A 22,327-nucleotide genomic window follows, 5' to 3' on the forward strand; every position below is an offset into this window, starting at 1 on the left:
CCTGAGGAGATTAATTAAGGGACACCACAAGGTTGTGGACAGGGGTAAGGGAACTAACAGGAGCGGACATGGGCAGCTACTGCCAACGGAGTCATTACTGCTAACTCTTTAGGTCGAGCAGGGGGCCAGCAGTTCCCAGAGCTTGGAGAGTCTGTGGTAGCTGCAGGAGCTGGCAGTTGTTGCCAGGATTCCATCTCTGCAGAGTGTAAACAAACATTTATCCCCTCCTCATAGGCCCCAACGACAAACTGAGGTGTGATTCCATCAAAGCTTTACTTAGTGAACCAGTGACTTCCGCTGAGGGGTTCTAAGAAGTCTGGGGGACCCACAAAGCAGATGCACTAGGAAGTCTCACCCAGAGTGGGATGATGGCTTCTCATAGCTGTGTGGATGGGCATGTCTGTCTCCCACTTTCCTCTAGTTACTCTTCCCTAGCCTGTGTACTCTAACCCTCTAGAGGCCGTTAGGGCAAATGCATACCGAATCCTAGATGAGGGTGGAGTGAGGATCCGCCCTGCCTCCTCCCCTGTATCAGCCATCAGCAGGCCTGATGTGGTAGTCTCTTGCAAGCAGGCACAGCTGATTTGATGGTGCCTGTTTTGTTCAGAGGATCTCCTTCTACAGGACCTGAGCCTTCTGTGGGGACAGGTGACTCTTCGCTTGCAGAAAGGGACCGAGGGAGCCAGGGACCACATAGCTGGCTTCTCTCTCTGTTGACTGCATCCTCTGTGCCTTTGTGCTTACCCACTCAGTGTGTGGCTGCTGCTGCTCCTTTTAGCTCTCCGGCATTATCCCAGCAACTTGTTGACCTACAAGACTCCCAACACAGTCTTTGTCATTTGACCATCTGATAACAGCCAGATAGTTTTGACTTCTCAAAACCAGCCTCTGCCCAAAGTTTCTGGGTCACTTCCTGGTCACGGCTTGAAGGGTCTCTAGGACTTAGCCCTGATACCTTTCACCTTTCTCATGCATAGCGCCTGTCTCTGTTCTCATGCTTGCCACATCCTTCCCTGATCACGACATTTCTACTTCTGTGTGTTTGCCGATGCTGGGTGTGGAATGTAGTCCTCTGATAATTCAATCCACCTCTTCCTGTAGCTTCTCCTCTGCACTCTAGCCAATCCAGACTGTGCATCCCATAAAGGCAACCACTGGGTTCCGTCCATGCCTGTCTTTGCCTTGAAGCTGCCACCACACAGGGTTTCATTCATAGTCTCCTCTTGATGGATGTCTGCAAATGAGTTGATACTATCCGTATCACACAGGGTGGGTAATTGGAGGTTGGCTGTGAAGTCTGTGGCAAGACTTCCAGAATGTCTGATCTCTCTCTCACAGTCACAAGTTCAAACCAAGCTGATCCAGTGACTGGGGAAGCAGACTGCGGGAAGTCTGAGCAGAAATACACCGTCTCTCCTTCCCTTTTGTGCCTGTGATTTTTGTTTCATGGTCTTGAATTGAAATTTCTCCTGGAAACTTGAAACACAACCAAAATAGCTTCTACTGTGTCACCCAGTAATAAACCCTTCCTAGCCCTCCATTTCCCTGCAAACATCTCCCTTGAAAATCAACTCTGCTACAAAGTGGGGCTAATTCAGCTGCCACCCATGAGGATGCAGTTGTGAGCAGGAGTTTAAACGGGACATTTTTAGCTTCTCCAAAATGTCAACAAGCTAAGAGTTTCATTCACTTAAAAAATGCAAATAAATGCAGCTGCATCTGGCCGTGTGGACAATGTACGTGATGCAGTCGCGCTAAGCTAAGAGGGGGGCTGCACCAAGCTAAGAGGGGGGCCGCAACCTGAACGAAGCGCCCAACTTTGAGGGGAATTAAGGAGCATTAATAAATATATTTAGAAAACTCATGTGGTAAAACTCGTACCCACAGCTCATCTCTCTTTTTCCCCCCCCCACCGTGGGAGCCAGCAGAATTCATATGATTGCTTAAGAGAAACAAAGAACTGGCCACTCGCCAAAACCAATGGAATATTGACAAAAGGAAATTCATATGTATCGACGGAACTTGCATGTGTCAATTCTCCATCACTGTGCTCAAAATAACTAAAGAATCTCAAGGTTCTCACTGGAATCCTTTATTCACTGCATTAGTCAGGATCCTCTAGAGTAACGGAATCTATAGAATGAGTCTCTATGTATAGAAAAGGGGTTTATTAGAATGGCAGACTGTGGTCCGTCCAGCTAATCCACCTATGGCTGGTTGTGAACAGAAAGTCTAAGAATCCAATAGTAGTTCAGCCCACCAGGCTGCATGTCTCAGCTGCACTGCAGTCCCAAGGAAGTATGCTCTAACGCCTGTCAGGGAATGGACTTGCTAGCAACTGAGGGCAAATGGGCAAAGAGCAAAAGCTCCTTCTTCTTAAAATAGGCTACCAGCCGGAGGTGTGGTTCAGATTAAAGGCTTGTCTCTCTGCCTCCTGGATCCAGACTAAAGCCTGCCTTTTCCCAGTTCAGAAGCTCTGGGTTAGAGATGAATCTTCCCTCCTCAACGACTCAGATTAGAAGTGGATCTTCCTACTGTGAATTAAGCAAAACTCCCTCACAGGCGAGCCCTCCTTCTTTGGATTTAGTTCCAGACATAGTTGAGTTGACAACCAAGAATAGACATCACATTAAATTAAGCAGTGCTCGGGTTTCAAAAACTGGATCGCCAGAAATCAGCTTTAAAGTCTGTTTGAAGATATAATGTAGTTTTCATGAAGGTGCCATTGGGCTAAAAAGCCAAGCCTGATGACCTGAGTTCCAGCCCTGGGACCACATGGAAGACAGAGAGAACCAGTTCCTGAGAGTCGTCCTCTGACCTCTGTGGGAACGGGACTGAGGATGATGGACGAGAGGCAACAAAGTCATGTAATGAATCCCAGGAAACACTGCCCCAGAGACCAGCATCAGGGTGCAGATCTGAATTTATTGTCCGTCCCATAAGCCTATATACCAGTATTTGAGCCAATTCTAATCCCTTATATCCTTGTATTTTGCCACACTTTCACCGTCCTCCAGTGAAATCCCTACCTGATGAGGTTACTCAGAAGTGGGGGTGCAGGGCTGTTAGGACTTCTATGAAGTCAGGGGAAGCAGCCGTCACCTTGGCCTCGATTCCCTTTTTGCTGCCTCACCGGTGTTCTGGGAGCCATCTTAGACAGAATGCCATATAGACTCTTGGAGTTGCAGCAGCCTGTGGTGCCTGGCTCTCCATCCCACTTTTTCCTTCACAAGGTTGACTTCCACATCCTCCACAGATTTCCATGCATACCCCTACCTCAATAAATAAGCAAGCAAGCAAGTAAATAAATAAATATATTTTTAAAATGTCATGTAGCCAGGTTCCTGAGATAGCCCACTAAAGCCATTTACACTTAAAATATTGGTATCATATTGCGTATTTTCAAGAAAATCTAGTAAGAGAACATTTTCATTGTTATATTTGTTTTTAGAGAAGTAACTTAATCTTCTATCATTGATACTTATTAAAAAAAGGTTTTCGTTTTTATTGAATGATGGTGTCTGTGGGAAAGTAGACTTAATTAAAGGCGGAAACACACGTGGATACTGCGTGGAGACTCTAAAGGGTAAACTTGGGCCTTTTCCAAGGCTTGCTAATATGTCGTTATATGATCCTGGTTTTTTGTTTGTTTTATTTTTGTGTGTTTTTTAAATGACCATTATTAAATCACACTTCCAAATAGAAGGTTTCCTTTTCCTAATATGGAGTGTCATTGAAGGTACTTTACACTTTTCATTCATGATTAAGGTCATTTTGGCTTTGGTTTGTAAGTGGAGGAGAACGGGGATAGAAAGGAGGAATATTTGTCCTGGCTGGAATAACTGAGGAAAAGCGAGATGAGAGGAGAGAGAGAAATGGGCCTTAAAGGGGCAGCATAAGAAGACGGACTTTCAGGCCTGGCTGGATTCTGGGCCGTGGCAGCAGAAGTATGTGAAGAAGAAAGAGCTCTGGTGAGCTCCCAGAGGCCCCGAGGCGACAGCCCACATGGCTGCCTCAGAGGGCAGGGGCTACAGAGCAGCAATCGAGCTCACAGAAAAGATCCGCCGTTCGGGTGTTTCTAGCTCCGAGACTCATCAAGAAGCTTGAATTTTGTGAGTGTAGTTTTGATTTTCTTTCTCTTTCATGTGCATGCTAACTGCTCATCCTCTTCTGAAATCCTTCTGTTTTCTCATCCTTCGCCTTTCATCACCCACCTTACCCAACACACTCGAAAACGCTGGACACCTTCGTTCTAACATCATGCCTTTGTTTGAGGACAGGCCGTCAGACCTTTCCTACCAATAAAAGCTCAGTGGTGTCCAGTTTTCTTCCAGCTTGCTTCCTGTGTCCAGGATTTCCTAGTCTACCCCTCCGGCCCCCCCGCCTCGCCCCTCCCACCCGCCCTGCCCCCCCTGCCCTGCCCTGCCCCTGCCCCTCCCACCTGACCCCTCCTGCCAATCCTTCACCTCTTTCACCAGGTATTGGCTAGAGCCCTTCCTGTGGGTCAAAACCACCACAGTCACCCCAGGCTCTGCACCATTTAGCTAATGTTTACCTTCTTGACAATCCCGCTTTTCCTTCCTGCTTGTTCAAGTCCCATTCATTTGTGGGGAGCAAATTTGAGGTGTCTTAGTTTTAAGATATTTTAGATATGTGAGGTCTTGGCTACCACGTTACCCTGTGCGGCGTCTCTGCCCCAGATACATGTCGTTGGACTGAGACGCGTCCAGCATGGAGTGGGAAGACGAGATTTCTCTTTCTCGGGAATTCAGAAATGGAACTGAAAACCGGTGTGGGCATCTGGGAACATAACACTTAAGGACTTGGGTCGGCCACAATCCATTTTGTGGAAACTATGGAAACCGATTGATACGGAATGAGGAAGTGTGCCAGTTAGGGTTCATGGCAGAAAAACACAGGAAAACAGTTCCAGATAATGTGAGCTCAACACGAAACCCAAAACAACATCAAAACCCCAAACAACAGCAGCCGCCACCACCACCAAACAGACAAACTTATTACAGCAAAATCAGACCGGGGAAGGCAGGAGACCAGATCAGCTACATGGACCAGGGGAGAGGAGGCAAGAGGATAGTCCTGGTGTCTTCCTGGCCTCGGTTCATTAGGACCCGGCCTTGCCCCTGCTTCATTCATGCTTCCTCCCGTGGCCCACCCTCTCCACAGGGCAGCCACAGCAATCCTCTCACTACTAGAATAGAAAGGCTTCAGTCTTGTCTTGGGGTCTTAGCATGAGGTTTGTAAAACCACTGGAATTTCCCAAGTGATCAGCCCCCAACGTCTTACAGTTTATGCTAATGAGATGACTAAGCACTTGACCCCAAAGGGATCAATCTTGTGATTGGAGGGTTGGGGCAGCCTGGCGTCTGGGAAGGTGAAATTTATCTTTTCTGAGGTTAGGCCCGAAGAAGCCCTGGGCTCTGACAATGTGCATTTGAGTCTGTCACACCCACCGTCCTCCAGTGGTTCTCACAGATGGGGTAAATCCGGCACAAGGCACAGCAGGGCTTCTAGCTAGAGAACGTATTTTTAGTAAGAAGCCCGTGACAATCAGATTTGAGAAATGAGACACTCAAACGCGCAAGGAGAACTTCTGAAGCTGTGACTGGCAGCAGGAAGACCAGGGAATACCCCGTGGGCTCATTGCACTCAGGCCTGCCAGGTCGTCTCCACACTGGGCGCTCAGTGAACAAAAGAGCAGTGGTCTTTGAGGCTGAAAGGTTTCTTAATGACCGGCGAGGTTTCACCTCCTCTTGTCATTTGATAAATGACCGGGAAAGACTAGAAAAGGGCCTAATGACCCCCGGCTTACCTAAAACAATGGCTGACTTTTCTGACTTTGAGAAACGCTGTCCTCATTCTTCCTTTGCCTTGACCTGGTCTGTTAGCTTTTGTGAATCCCAACTTGGCAACACATTCTAAAGGAATTGGTGCTGAGAGTGAAACATGTCTGCACTCCAGACGGTGCCAGGGCATAGTGGGCAGACTGAATAGTCAGATTGAAACTTTTAGGGTTCACATTAGTTGTTCATAGTCATTTTCAGTTTTTGATCCTATTGATCCATTATTATTTACTAATTATTCAGACTCCCCCAATTGATCTGTGCATGCTTTTTTTTTTTTTTTTTTTTTTTTTTTTTTTTTAGCATTTTTAGAAGAGGATGATCCTTGGTTAGCACATGCCTGTGGTCTCCAGAAGTTATCAGTTCTTTCTCACAGTATCTTAGCAGGGTTCAGTGGGACTTCATCCATTCGTTGTCTGTTTGTCCATCTATCTAGTCATCCAGCCACCGCCCTAAATCTGTCCATTCACTAAACTAAACAGGGAACTGTGGTGGGCACTGAGCCAGCGCAGGGGAAAGTAGTCATTTTAAAGAGGAAGACAGGTGGGAGGTCTGTAGATGGAACAATCAATGAAGGCATTGATAAAGCTGATAAAGGCAGAGGGTGATTAATCACCAATTAAAGGCTAAGTGTAGGACTGCAGCCAGATGGCGGAACGATTGGGGGATCAGACCCAGAATCTAATTACAAGGGAAGCTGTGTCCCGGCAGGGGCTGATTCTTAGTTTGGACAAGTTTTGGCATTGTGAGATCAAGGCCCTGACTTGGGCAGAATTGAATCCTGAGATTCCTGGACTGCTGGCATCACTGGAATAAATAGCCTTGAATGTCTTAATCCCTCTGAGTCCTCAAAGGCCTGTCAGAGGTTCCCCATCAGAGCCTGGCAAGACAAGGCCACTGGGGCAGTGACGAGGACTGAGTTACACTACTGCGATCTGCCCTGGAAGTTTCTGGGGCTGATACTGGAGGAAAGGCATCAATGGAGGAGCCAGAAGCAGCAGCACGTCACAGGAGCTGTGAGAGACACACAACAGCCTCCCGAGTGAAGTTTATCAACAGGGGCTACGCCCCCACGATGCAAAGACTGCAAAGTAGTTCTAACGTGCATGTCAAAGTGATGGACAGACGTCAGAAGTGCCGTAGCCAAGACTGAAGGAAGGGATAAAAACACCCAGAGAGGTTGGGCATGCAAGAGAGAAAGCACTGTCCAGGACTGGGAAGCTCAGGACCAAGGACTACATGTGTGGCAGGTCTGTGATTATATTTAGTGGTAGGTCTGTGGCTGTAGTTGGTGATGGATCTGTAGACATATTTGGTGGCCGGTCTGTGGCCATATTTGGCAATCAAGTCCATGTCTATTTTGGTGGTCAGATCCTCAGTATATCTGTTTATCAAACTAATGTGGAGCGTGCTAAAGAAGGGAGGATTGGAGTCCCTGAGGTGCTAGCTTAGAATTGGGCTTTCTTAGAGCCACGAGATGATGGGACCCCATAGTAGGGGCAGGATGGTGGCATTTACTTAACAGAAGCCAGATGGAACATAGTTATTACTATAATGAGAGAGAGAGTCAGAGTGGTACCCATGGAAACCTGATGCTTAGGGGGAAGTGGAGATGGTTAAGGGAGTATGCTATCTCTAGAGACATTTGGGCTCAGGTTAAACAGAGAGAATCAGGAAGCCGAGGGCCACTGGCCTTATTTATAAAGTCACATTGATTTGGGGGCTAGAGAGATGGCTCAACGGTTAAGAACACTGGCTGTTCTTCTAAAGGACCTGGGTTTGATTCCTAGCCCCTACATGGTGTTTAACAACCATTTGTAACTCCAGTCCCACGGGATCCAACACTGTCTCCTGGCCTCAGAGGGTATTGCACGCACACAGAACACAGACATACAATGAAGGCAGAAAATACGTATACACATAAAATAAAAACAAATCAAATCCCCATTATAATCTTTTGCCCAGTTTCCCAGATGGGCCAGGTTTTAGACTTAAATTTGAGTAAAGAAAAGGCAAGGTGCCCATGGTCCACGCCAGGGAACGACCCTGACAAGAGGAGATTTCTATAGTTCTCGGTTCTTCTTCAAAGGGGCCGGTTTGCCTACTTGCTTGGGCTCCTGTCTCCCGAAAAAGGGGATACCCTGACATTTCAGAGAATACCTCATATTACATTTACACGTAGATGCCTCTCACGGGCACACGAGTTTGAACACTTGGTCCCCAGCTGGGGGCAGTGTCTTGTGGGGGAGGTGAGGCTTGGTTAGCTGAAGCAGCTCCCCGGTGATGGGCTCTATGGACTATATAGTCTGGAGTGCGCTCCTACCCAAGTCTTTTTTGCTTTTTATCTGCTGATATTGGATGCGATCTGTTGTAAGGCCAGACCCCTGGCTGCCATGCCTCCCCACACTGTGCACAGAAGAAATCCTTCCCTCCCGAGTTACTCCCTGTCCTGTATTTGGCCAGCAGATAGACATTTATCCTTGGGAATCCAAGGTATTCTCAAGGACCCTCGTTAGGTCAGGTAATAATTATTCTGGCTCGGGTCTGGCCAGCAGCATCTTCCTTAGATGAGGCACTGAACAACACATTCAGTAGGATGGGTTGGCCGGGTGACTTAAGGTGGCCTCTTTGATTGGTCACCCCAGGGCTGTCACAGCGGAGTAGCTGTGATGGAAGGATGAAGGCAATGTCACCACGATAGCATGGCTGCCTCACCAAGGCTGGCAGGGACAGAAACACTTCCGCATGTCCAGTCATCAGCCACAGGGGCCAGAGCCTGCTGTGTTACCTCTTGAGAAAACATTTGGGAAATTGATGATACGAGGTTTCATCTGCCCAGAAGCACGGTTCCTCCTGAGTACTACAGATGTGTGATCCAGGTGTCGGCTTGTCTTGATTGCCTCTGCAGCTTAGATCCATGACACCACTGTAGATCAAGACACCTATGGGGAACACGGTAGTTGTTACAGTAGATATGTGTATGGATATGTGACTCCGGGGTCCTGTCTGATAGTTCTCCATTAGAAGCCCTGGCCTATTACAGCAGTAGAATGGCCTTTTGGAGGCACAACTGGGACATGTTACCACGGAGATGACACCCCTGGGAGGACGGGATGCCCTCCCTAAATGAATACATTCTATGCCACCTTGGCAGGACACATGGCCTTGGGAGCTGTTAGTTTAGCAGGAATGGTACCGTCTGCTCTCACCTCTCAGGATGTACTTTCAAGCCATTTGCAGCTAAACATATTTTCATTGAATTTCTTTTATAACTGCATAGCTCTTCTCTGAAGGTCTATGATGGTTTCATCATGTTTTTAAAGAGCGATATTATTTGTTTAATTATTTTTTATTTTGTTTATGCGTCTGTGTGTCTTTGTGCCTCATGTTGGCGGATGCCCTTGAAAACCAGAAGAGGGTGTCAGCTTCCCTGGATTTGCAGTCGTAGGCAAATCCATGTGGGTACTGGGAATAAAACTCAGGTCCTCTGGGAAAGCAGTAAGTGCTCTTAACCACAGAGCGTCTCCCCAGCCTCTGTCTCATTGTGGTTTATAGTTGTAATTGCCAGTTATTACGTTTTTGTTTGTTTGTTAAAATAAATTTGTATCAGTAATCATCTTTTAAAAAATGCCTCGGGGGCTGGAGAGATGGCTCAGTGGTTAAGAGCCCCAACTGCTCTTCCAGAGGTCCTGAGTTCAATTCCCAGCAACCACATGATGGCTGAAAACCATCTGTAATGGGATCTGATGCCCTCTTCTGGTGTGTCTGAAGACAGTTACAGTATACTTATATAAATAAAATTTAAAAGATCTTAAAAAAAAATGCCTTGGGTTGGAGCTGGCTCAGTTGTTAAGAGCACTTACTGCTCTTCTGGAGGACCCAGGTTTGCCTCCCAGCACCCCCACACACAGTGGTTCACAAGTGTCTGCAACTTCCATTCCAGGGGATATGATATCCTGGGCACTGCATGCATACAGTATACATACAAACAAGGACACACACACACACACACACACACACACACACACACACACATAAAAATAAATAATTAAAAAATAAAAACAGGGGTTGGGGATTTAGCTCAGTGGTAGAGCGCTTGCCTAGGAAGCGCAAGGCCCTGGGTTCGGTCCCCAGCTCCGGAAAAAAAAAGAACCAAAAAAAAAAATAAATAAAAAATAAAAACAGAAGCCATGCCTTAGCTCTCCTGTCCATGAACTGATGGATGAATTTCTTTCTTCTTTTCATTTCCTGGACTACTGCCGAGGTTAGGATGTTGAGCCATTGACCGTGGCAAGGGACTGGCCCCATAGCCTCAACTTTCTTGCCTCAGTACAATCAGAGTTTCTCTAGTACCTCACTTTACAAGGGATCTCTAAAGACTCTAGGTTTCTATTGAGTTAGTTTATGATGAAAAATTTACCTGCCTTCAAGGCCAAAAACCCTTAACAGTCTCTGGTTAGCATGCAGTACTGTTAAAATGGACATTTACACAGGTTAGCTCAAAGCTTCCCTTCTTCATAGTTTCACAAGTCAGGTTATCCTTCCCAGATCTGTGAAGATGCCAGGCCAGCCTCATTCCCACCACAGAGATGCCCCTGTGCTGTGCCTTAAGCTCTGTCCTACCCCTTCCCGCCCATCCAGAGTAGACATGCCCATACTTTCCTATTCAGTCTTTTCATTCTTAATCAGATCCTTTCTCTGTTGATAGGTGATCTTATCGACTCAGCTTTGGGTCTATAACAATAGAGCAAGCATTTTGGTTTTTTTTTGTCTACCTAGTGTTTGTCCAAGAAATAATTCATTTTTCATTTTTGGTGTACGGGAAGACTGGAGGCTGAACCTAGGACTTCACACATGCTACATAAACACGGTACCATTAAGATGCACCCCCTTTCTTTTGAGATCTAGTCTCAGTAAGTTACCCAGGTTGGCCCTGAGCGTACCCTGTGCTACTCGGCCCAGCTGTTTCTGATCTTCTGAGTTAGTCAGTTTTAGGAACTGGTTTTACCCCTTTAGTTCAGGAGGGGCTTTGCAGTTGCCACTCTGCCTTGGGTCCCTTCTTTCTCAGCCTCGTTCTGCTGGCTTCTTCCTGTAGGAGCATTGACTCGGGATGGTCGGTAACTTGAAATTTCCTAGGTAAAGTAGCTTAGTATCCGCAGTGCTTTACACAGAGAAGCATGCAGTAGGTTCTTGCCAACTGACACAGAGGTCTGTTCTCCTTTGTTACCTGGATGCCAGGACATAAGCTCTCGCCATGTTGTGAACAAGGATTTAGGAACCTGTTTAAGTCCCCTCAGCATTAGGAGGTACAAATAACTCAAGCCATGGCAAAGGAAGTCAGAGGGGAAGGGATGGGCATGTTAAAGGAACAAAATCCACATCAGGACGGGTTTAGTGAGCGGCTGTTTCAGAGCCAGCTGAGAAGAATTTTTCTTTTTCTTTTTTCTAATACTTTTTTTTTTTTTAAAAAAAGATTTATTTATTCTATGTATGTGAGTACACTGTTGCTTTCCTCAGACACACCAGATGAGGGCATTGGATATCATTGCAGATGGTTGTGAGCCACCATGTGGTTGCTGGGATTTGAACTCAGGACCTTGGGAAGAGCAGTCAGTGCTCTTAACCACTGAGCCATCTCTCCAGCCCCCGAGAAGAATTTTTCATGAAGGATGAAGACTCACAGACAGCAGAACCCTGTTTGTTAGGCTATGTCCAGCTTCTTGGGAGAGCTGGGTGGCAGGCCCCTATCAGAGGCTAATCTTTTCTGCCTGCACCCCTACTTGCTTGCAGGAACTCGGAGTGTGCGGACATTCATCTCGGCTTACCCATTCCAGCTCAGCTGTTCCCCTCCTCGGTCCTTCTCCACTTCACAGCTCTACGCAGAGTGACGGCCTCTTGACTTTCCTTGCTCCAGCCGGGTCGGGCGGACCTGCCATGTGCTGTACTCCCTTCAGATGGAGGCTGGAACCTATGGAATGATGACTGTCATTACATCTTTGTCCCCCTCCAGAATCTGTGAGCCCCTTGAGGGCAGGTACTATGCTATCTTTAGACATAGTGGTTGTGGTGGTTTGAATGTGTGTGGCCCATGGGAAGTGGAGGTGTAGCCTCGTTGGAGGAAATGTGTCACTGTGTAGGTGGCCTTTGAAGACAGCCTCCTGCTGTGGAGGAGCCTGCAGAGGACAGTCTCCTCCTAGTTTTCTTCAAATCAAGATGCAGAACTCTTGACTCCTTCTCCAGCACCATGTCTACCTGGAAGTCTCCATGCTTCTGCCATGATGATAATGGACTGCACCTCTGAACCTGTAAGCCAGCCCCAGTCAAATGTTTGTCTTTATAAGAGTTGTCTTGGTCATGGTGTCTCTTCACAGCAGTAAATCCGAGCTAAGACAGTGGAGAGTGCTCGGGGCCTGTATACAGGAAGATGCAGACAATGGCACATAGCTCTGATTCCCTGGTGGCGTACAGCTGACTCACTCGGTGACAATCTGCCAGGGCTTTCTCTAGCCCTCAGATGCTGCACAACAGGTCACAGGCGGCTGAGGTGCAGACTTCACTGACATTTCTGTCCCTTCGGCCACTCAGATGGAGAGAAATACGAAGACGTGTTTGCCTCCCAGGGTTTCTCATGAGCTTACTCAACCTCTAGCAGCTGGCTTGCTTCCGGACGTCTTTGCCTGGGGATGCTGCTTAGCATGTAAGATTCAGACCCGGTCTCTTCTTCCCTGGTAAAAACTTCCCTGCCACTCACTCTCATGACCCCGTGTGCTTGGGAGCAATTCCTGGCTGTGGCATTGCTTAAGGCTGTTAGCACCCTCTGCCCTGCTTTCAACTCCCTATGGCAAACCACTCTCCTGTTAGAGGCAGGCACAGCTCTCTCGATGTGCATTTTCCTTTTCTTTTATTTTTTCATTGGGCATTTTTTATTTACATTTCAAATGTTACCCCCTTTCTCGGTTTCTCGTCCATAACCCCCTATCCTATTCCCCCTCCCCTTTCTTCTATGAGAGTGCTCCCCCACCCCAATCTCCCATCCTTTCCCGCCTTCCCGCCCTGACGCACATTTTCTAAGCCTCTGGTTCTCAACCTGTGCGAGGTCGCCTCTGGGGGTCGAACGACCCTTTCCCAGGTGTTGCCTAAGACCATCAGAAAACACAGACATTTACTTTATAATACGCAACAGTAGCAAAGTTACAGTTACCAAGTAGCAGTGAACATGATTTTATGGCTGAGGAGGTCACCGCAGCACATGGAGCCGAATTAAAGGTCACAGCATTAGGAAGGTTGAGATAGGCAGGAGAGAGAGAGACTCTCTCTTTCCTGCCTATCCATACAGCCAAACATGCAACAGCACAGTTGGCGTTTTCTTACCTTTTCATGCAAATGAGATACACGTTTCTTCTTTGCTTCTAGGTTTTTCCTTTTATTACCTCTTTTTTCATTACTCCTCACGCTCCAGCCAATAGATCTCGGTCCTCAGAAACACTAGATCCATCCAGGTAATTCCTTCACTCATAGGACGTGTTCCCTTGCCCGGATCGACAATTCAGCTTGTTGAGGAATTAACCATTCAGTTTTACGAATGTTTTCTGTGGCCGTGAGTGTAGGCGTGATTCTCGACTGTCCTTCTGTTGTGACTGTTTACCGGTTCCTCATGTCATGGCGATCCCCAACCCTAAAATTACTTTCATTACTGCTTAACTGTGATTTTTCTGCTGTCATGAACCGTAATGTAAGTATCTGATGAGCTACCCCTGGGAAGGAGTCATTTGATCTCCGAAGGGGTTGCGACCCACAGGTTGAGAACCACCGCTCTACAGAAAACTGTACGGGAACCGTTTCAGGACCTGTGCAGATGAGAACCTCCAATCTGGAAGTGCGTTTTGCTCGTGTCCAGGGAATCCAGCTCTCTACCTACTATTGCCTGGCTCTCACTTTACACCCTTCTCAGTGTCTTCTGCCAGGCGCCGTGGGCGTGTCCGGCGAGAGTTGCTTTTGCACACACTCACTTTATAAGACAAAAGTTAGCCATGAGGGGTTGGGGATTTAGCTCAGTGGTAGAGCGCTTGCTTAGCAAGCGCAAGACCCTGGGTTCAGTCCCCAGCTCCGAAAAAAAAAAAAAAAAAAGTTAGCCATGCGTGAGGCTGAGGGGTGATGTTCACTTGGCAGACGCAAGTTTCCACGAACAGCCAATGTTAATGCACTCCTCGCTCCGGTGCCAGACACGGTCTGAGACGCCTTAGCTTGGTTAATGCTCTCAAGAGTCTCACATGCTCTTGTAAGCGTCTCCGTGTCACAGTTGCTGAAGACAAAGCTCAGTGAGGTTGAGCCACTTGCTTTGGAGCACGTGGTTAAGAATAGGAGAGGCCTTGATTGGGGCAACCCCACCTTACATTCTTTGCTCATAGGCACAAAATGGTTCCTTCTTGAGGCAGGTGCAAGCGACAACCAGAGTTTCAATGTGTGTGTACGTGCGTTCGGGCATGTGTGCGTGCGTGCGTGCGTGCATGTATGCTAGGAATTAAACTCAGGCCTTGAGCATGCTAGGCAAGTGTTTTTTTTTGTTGTTGTTTTTTTTTCGGAGCTGGGGACCGAACCCGCAAGTGTTTTATCTACCCCTAAGCCATGCCTCTATCATTTTCAACAAAGCATCGTGTATGACTTCGGTTGCATTGGTATTTTTCACCCCACTCCCCCTTTGCTTATTCAACATTGGCTGGCCCCTTTAAAGATTCTAGGAACTTGATGAAGGCCCCTACCCTCCCTATCTGGCTAAAAAAAAAAAAAAAAAAATCCCATATTAAATATAACTTTCTTTACTGTAAATATTTTGGAAGACTTTTTTAAAAATAATTTTGCCTTTGCAGTGATCTAGCTATGAACAACTTATTTAATTCACAATTTACTGTGATTTCTCATTCACACTTGGGATTCCTGTGAAGTAATTACGAAAACCTAAAATACAGATTGTTTCCAAGCGTAACGAAATTCTTGTGAATAATAATTTAACAAATGAGGTTGGCATGTCACTTTGTAGACATTTAATTAGACGTTTATTGATTACGAGTCTGCCATATTCTTTTTCGTAGCTTTGAGCTAAACATGCACACAGAGACACACTGGCGCACACACGGTCTCTCTCTTCTGGTCTCGGACCCTTCTCTTTCTCTCGAGTGACACGTGGCCCCTGGCCGTGCCGTGGATGGGACTTGCTGAAATGGCCGTGTTCCCAGAGCTACCATAGCTGTAAGGATCTACAGCTGGTGCTAGAGAGGGAGAATATTGACTCTCTCACTAGGTGGGAGGTGGGAGGCTCCTCTTGCCCAGACGTCTTGACTCACTGGCTTCTGGGAGTTTTGATTGGAATTACAGAAGTATTAAGCAGGGAGGGTGTGTTGGTGCTATGGTAAGTGCCCCCACTCCACACTGCCCCACGCTCAGAGGCTTCAGTTTCCTGTCTGTTCTCACAGGACATCTGTTTCTTTCCTGGGATGAGGGAGACCCTGCCATGCCTATTCACTGTTGTTTATTTTTAAAATTTTCTTCCTTTTTACCTTGTTATATACCCAAGACTGGCCTTAAACCCCCATCCTCCTGCCTCTGTCTTCCGAGTGCTGGATTACAGGTGTGAGCTTCCTCACCTGGCTTATACTTTAGCCTGTTAGCCTCTGTGTCATCTGGTCTTGGCCTTGTGTGGCTGCTTTTTTTTTTTTTCACCGTGCAGGCTATCAGCAACGTGGAAAAACTTGGAGGTGGAGAATCCCTTTGGGAGTCATATGTGTTGGGGTTCTCATCCCAGCTCTGGCATTTACTGAATATGACTTTATGCAAACCAGCTAAACTCCCCAAGTGTCCATTTCTTGTTCGTAAGGGATAATAGAAGCATCTGCCTTCTAGGCGCTATTCTGAGCTGGCTGGTTTTGCACTCTGTGGAACCCATAGCTATCTGAACGCATTTCTTATGATTTCCCTCAAATGCCCTTGTAGAGGCAGCATCTCTGGGGCTGGGGCTGCTCTCTAGACCTCCAGTTACCACTGGACCCCCATCCTCAGTTCTCCACCTGGGAGCTACGTAACCTTCCAGGTGATTGATCTTGAAGCTAAAACAGCTCTAGGCTAGCAGTTATCGTGTGCACACCGTCTCTGCTCCATTTAGAGGGGGCAGGCTTTATGTCCCAACAGAGCCTTGCTCTCTGCTACTCTAGCTTTCTTAGACACTAGTGAGATGTCCGCACAGCCTGGAGTGGACACCTGGTCCAGCAGGTGTCAGGAGACAGGGCACACTCCCTCCTTTCCCCAACTGAGGTTCAGGCAGTGCTTTTCCCAGAGAAAAATCTCTTCACAGGACCTCTTCCGTTCATCCTCTGGGTGCGGTCGAGCCAATTCTCAGGTATCTGTTGGGGTTCTCTAGTGAGACACATCCACAGTCACTGGTGTTTTTCCATCTGAGCAGCTGTACCTCAGGACACGGTGGCCATAATCCCACTCAGTCCTTGTTGTCTTTATGGAAAAGTCCTGCCGTGACCTCCACTCCACATCTTAGGAAAGGCATGCAGGACTCATTGACAGTCTCACTGCAAAGAGGCAGTGTTGGGATGGATCACTCATGTGGCTGAAGTTATTGGGTGGTGGCCCGTGTCTGGGAGTGGCTGCTGACAGTCAGCTGAACCCTCTCTCTGTGCTCTCCTATCTTCTGGGCAGCTGGCAAATTTCTCAGTGCAATGGTCCCAGGTTCTGAAAGCACTGGGGTGAAATCCACAGACCCAGGGCTGGGCTTGGAAGTCCCCAGTTGTCCTTTTACATTGTGTGTTGGAGCAACCTACAGGCCCATTCCAGATCTAAGGATCAGGGAACAGTGGCACTCAAAGGGGGTGAAGGGGGCAAAGGGACACAGCTCCTGGGTTTCAGTGGAGAACCAGAAGATAGTTAACGTCATGACGTGGGCTGGGGACCCTAAACCATGTTCTGAAGCACTTGTCCCTGCTGGAGCATGCTGTCCCCGGGAAAGGCCCAGGTGGGAATGATACCCCTTGAGTGGCACATGCCCATGGGTGGGAGACAGTGTGCAGGTGGTGGGGTGAGCATGCAGGGTTGACACGTGTCGAGAGAGACTGAAATGACGACAGCTCTCTAGACCAGCTATTCACTTACCGACGGTTGCAATTTCTCGAGGACGGCAGTACCATTTTTAGCTGTTAGAATTCAGTTAATTATATTGCTGTGAACTAGTAAAATAATTAATAAATGTTAACACTTGCATGCTGTTTTAATTAAGAAATAAATGCCTTTGAATGAAAAAGTGCCTTCTGGCTTACCTGGTAATTATCAACGTACTGAAATCACCCTTTAGAAGGCAGCCTCTAAAGAACTATGGCACGATCAGCCATCAGTCGCATCTGCCTGGGTGAGTCATGGCTGTATCTGTCCTTGTAATGCCCAGTGCCAGGCAGGTAAGGAGAGGAGGGGGATAGCCTTTACCTCCCCTAGCAATGTCACCATTATGTAAGCTGGGGTTCTAGATAGATAGTTCTGCCTCAAACCCTATCTCCTAACAATCCCTCTTGTTGCCTAGTTCATTTAAAAAAAGATAAACAACAGCTATCATGTTGTGAAAGTAACCTGTTTATGACTGACCATCTATTTCCTATGTGGGAACATGGGAACTTTTAGGGCCAGGAGCTAAATCTCTCTGCCTTGCCACCCTCCCTCCCTCTTCCCTCCTCCTCTCCTTTTTCTCCCTCCCCATCCCTCTTTCCTTCCCTCCCTCTTTCCCCGACTCCCTCAGTCTCTCTCCCTCTTTCCTTTCTTCCTTCCCCCACTTAAAGTTGTAAAATGTATCATGGTTGAGAAAAATGTATAAAATGTAACGGGAAGGTTTTTGACATTATTATTAGACAAATGTTCAGAGCAAAAACAGACTCTTGGACTCCATAGTGGAGAATATGCCTAGAGTGCCTAAGGCCCTGGTTTCAGTTCCCAGCACTGCAGACACCTAGACTCCCGACAGCATCCCAGGAGCCCCTGCCTAAAAACCATGAGTATCCATCTTAAAAGATCATCACATCCTTCCATTTTCCCAAAAGTTTCCTCACTTAAGTGTGGCTCCCTAAATGTTACATTTTTGTTTCATCTGGTTTTGAACTTTGGTTAAACACTGTATGGTATTGTGAAATTCACCCACACTGTCAGGTCAGCCTTGGTACACTCAGTGCCACTATTGTGTGCCAGGGAAGGAACATACACCAGTGTATTTCTTTTCTATGGTCTTCCCAGTGGACACTTATTTTTTTACCAGCAATGATGGATAAAGCTGTTGTAGCTCCCTGCATGCATCTTTCCTGGTGTCTTAGTTAGGGTTTTACTGACGTGAACAGATACCATGACCAAGGCAACTCTTATAAGAGCAACATTTAATTGGAGCTGGCTTCCAAGTTCAGAGGTTCAGTCCATTATCAACAAGGCAGGAACATGGCCGCATCTAGGCAGGTATGGTGCAAGAAGAGCTAAGAATTCTACATCTTCATCTGAAGGCTCCTAGCAAAATACTAACCTTCAGGCAGCTAGGGTGCCGGTCCTAAGCCCATGCCCACAGTGATACACCTGCTCCAACAAGGCCACACCTTCTAATCCTGCCACTCCGTGGGCTGAGCGTGTACAAACCGTCACACCTGGGCACTTTATAGTGGTGTATTTCCGTATTTCCACCATATTCTACAGGAGTAGAATTTCTGGCTCACAAGTTGGGAAGAGGTACTCAGCTTAGTAGCTGCTACTGGGAGTAGTTTACCTAACTCGGCACAGTCCAGTTTGTATGCGTAAACTACTGTTGCATTTTGTGGCAGGGATGTTTGATGTCAGCCATGCAGGGAGCAAGCAGTGCAACCTCACTGTGGTCTGAGGGCGCATCTTAGCCGTAGATGGTGTTCAACGCCTGGCTATGTTTGGTGGTCATTTGTGTCCTTTCTCTTGTGAACGCCTCTTCAGATCTCTTGCCCTTTTTTGATAGTGGGTTCTCTGTTGTTTCTAAGTTTCAATTTGCTCTTAGTGGGGTTTTAAATGTAGGCTCATAGCGAGCACCTTCTGCTTTACATGTGTGAGACCTGGCTCTCCCACTTTTAATTATCTCTTTTCTCTCTTACGTTGATTAAAACAAGTTTGATTTTTTTTAAAGAAAAATTTTATTTTTATTTATGTGTGTGTCTGTACCTTGTATATGCTGGTTCCCAAAGAGGCCGGAAGAGAGCATCAGATCTCCTAAACTGGGAGTTTGGGGCAGTTATAAACCAGGAGTTACTGGGAACTGAACTCAGGTCCTCTAGAAGAGTGCCATGTATTCTCAACCACCGAGTCGTCTCTCCAGTCCCCAAACACGGGTTCCTGATGTTGTCAAACAAAATTTCTCCATTTTAATATATTCCTATTTATTTGCCTCTTGCTTCATAGGGTTTCTTTTCCATCATAAACTCTGTTTTCTTAAGACTTTGTAGTTTCTGGTTTTCATACTTTAGGCTATAGACTGGCTGGAACTGGTTCGGGAGAATGGCTGGGCAGGAGCCAAGTTTCCCTTTGTTCCTGTGTCTTTGTCTTTCTCTTTGACCCAGTATCTATGTTGCAAAATCTGTTTCTCCATTTCTCTGCAGGCGATGCTTCCCCCAGACTAAATGCCCCAAGAACATTAAATCCACCCATTTCTGCAGGCCGTGGGACTACTTGCCATCAACCCACCATCTGTCCTAGAATGAAGAGTGGCCCCAGCCTCTTCCTGGCCAGTCTGCTTTCTTTCTTCTCATAGGTCCACACGGGTGAGGGGTCAGGATGCTCCCTGCCTTCTCGTGTTACCTTCCTCTCATTTTCATGACATATCCTCCAGGAGCACCATCAAGTAGGTCTGGTCATCTGGCATCCAAAGTGACGGAGTAGGTGGGTCTTAGAGTAAGAGACAGACAAGGGACTGGGCTGACTTCAGGGCACGGAGATGCAGGGAGAGAATGGCTGAGGCTGCTCTAAAGGAGAGGAACAGAAACTGCTGTTGGGCACGGGGTGGGGGGAAGGGGACCCCAGGATTAGACTTAACGGTTGTGCCAATGAGGGGAAGTTTATTTGACACAAACACTGAGGACATTATTTCTATGATAATTAAGGCATTTTCTACAAGAATTGACATCACCGTTATGCTTGCACTAGTGTTAGCGATATGTTCAGTGTATTTACACACTGTCTCACAAACTCACAAAGCCCCCAGGGCGGGGAGAAAGGGACGTATGAGGAAGACCTGACTTGCTGTTCCTCCTCTGTGTCCATGCTGCCACCCTTCACCCTATGCCTGCTTCACTTCCTTTTCCAAGGGCTGAGGAGTCTGCTGAAACCATCGGTCAGGTCAGATCATCTTCAGTCAAGGTAACAGGTTGGGGCAGTGTCCTGGCTAGTTTCATGTCAACCTGACACAAGCTACAGTTATCTGAAAGGAGACTCCATGAATCCCAGCTGTGGGGCGTGGTCTTAATCAGTGATTGATGGGGGAGGGCCCGGCCATTGTGGGTGGTGCCATCCCTGGGCTGGTGGTCCTAGGTTCTATAGGAAAGCAGGCTGAGCAAGCCAGTAGGAGGCTCTCCTCCATGGCCTCTGCATCAGCTCCTGCCTGCAGGTTCCTGCCCTGCTTGCGGTTCCTGTCCTGACTTCCTTTGATGGTGAACTGTGAGATGGATGGAAGTGTAAGAACCCTTTCCTCCCCAACTTGCTTTTGGTCACGGTGTTTCCTTGCAGCAATAGTGACCCTAACTAAGACAAGTAGCTCATGACAGATGTTGTGGGAGAGGTCTGAAGACCATGTGATGGCTGCGAAGGAGGCCTGGAGTGGAGAGAGCCCGAGGTGTTCATTTATTTGATAGGGACACTATATTCCATAACACTTAGAGAGGTGACTTTACATAGAGGGTAAAGGGTTGATTCTTTATGGATCACAGATGAATTGTACCAGTGTCAGAGAAGGTGAAGGGAAGATGCTGGAAAGTGGAGAGACGAGGAACATTTTAGAGGGTGTGGTGCATGCATGTGTGCGTGCGCATGCGCATGCGCACGTGGTGACGTCATCCATCAAACAGTGTGAGGAAAAAGAACAGCAAAAGAGAAGTCAGAAGAAAAAGGATCGCGCAGCCCTTTGAGGCCTTTGGGAACCATCGTGTGGGTTCTTCCGTGGCTGAGCCCCTCCACAGCCAGGCACTAAGGGTGGCACTGGGTGCCGTGTTAGGGGTAGAGGGCTAAGACTTTAAGCCCCTCCCATTCTAGGATTGGACCGACAGGTGTTTATTTTAAAAAACCAGATGGTTCAAGAGAATTTCTAGATTTACACCGTCGGGCACCAGGTTTCAAACTAAATTTGGGCTCTGCCTTCCAGCCTTCCTGTTGCCCCGGGTTGAGAATAGCCTCCCATTTCACCAGCCATCTGCTCCCTTCATGTCTCTGCAATGAGTGGCGTCTCCAGCATCTTCCCACAGATAGGACAGAATCTTCCACAAAACATATGGGCGGTTGCGTGTTTTCTGGCAGGGGGCTCCCAGGTGGGCCCCAATATGAAAGAAGTGGCTATGTTTACACTTGATTCGATAGAATGGGACCCCAATCACTCATGTGTTGAGCTGTGTCTTGTCCTTGGCCGTCCAGGTCTATGCATCTAGGGGTCTGGCTTCTCAGAACTCCCTGTTGCAAACAGGCAAGAGCTGATGACGGCCATCTCCCCTGCACTGTCAGTCAGAGCTTCCAGAGCCTCTCTGTGTCCTGGGTAGAGTTGGCAGAATGTGGTAGAAGAAAGATCTCGACCATTTAGGGATGTGTTTTTGGTTAGTGACCTTTCTGCCACTGTAACAGATACCCTTTTTGCGAAAGGAAAGGTTTATTTTGCCTCACAGCTATAGAAGGCTCAGTCCATGGTTGTTGCTCTTGAGCCGGTGGTGATGCAGTGGCCAAGAGTGATTTACAGGGCATAGCTGTTCACTCCATAGCCAGAGTGCAAAACAGGAAGGTAAGAGGCTGGGGTCCCATGAGCCTCTTCAAGGGCGTGTCCTTAGTGACCTGAAAGACCTCTCACTGGGCCGTCCGGTTAAAGACTCTACCACTCACCACCCTGGGACCAAACCTTAGTACATGAGTCTTGAGAGGCATTCCAGAACTCAAGCAATAGCAAGATATATATATATATAGATAGATAGATATAGATATAGATATAGATATATATATATGTGTGTGTGTGTGTATGTATATGTATATATATGTGTGTATGTATATGTATATGCATATGCATATGCATGTGTGTATGTGTGTATGTGTATGTGTATGTGTATATGTATATGTATGTATATGTATATGTATATATGTATATGCATATGCATATGTATATGTATATGTATGTGTGTATGTGTATGTGTATGTGTATATGTATATGTATGTATATGTATATATGTATATGCATA

The sequence above is a fragment of the Rattus rattus genome, chromosome 10 (assembly GCF_011064425.1).
Source record: "Rattus rattus isolate New Zealand chromosome 10, Rrattus_CSIRO_v1, whole genome shotgun sequence".
NCBI classification, from domain to species: Eukaryota; Metazoa; Chordata; class Mammalia; order Rodentia; family Muridae; genus Rattus; species Rattus rattus.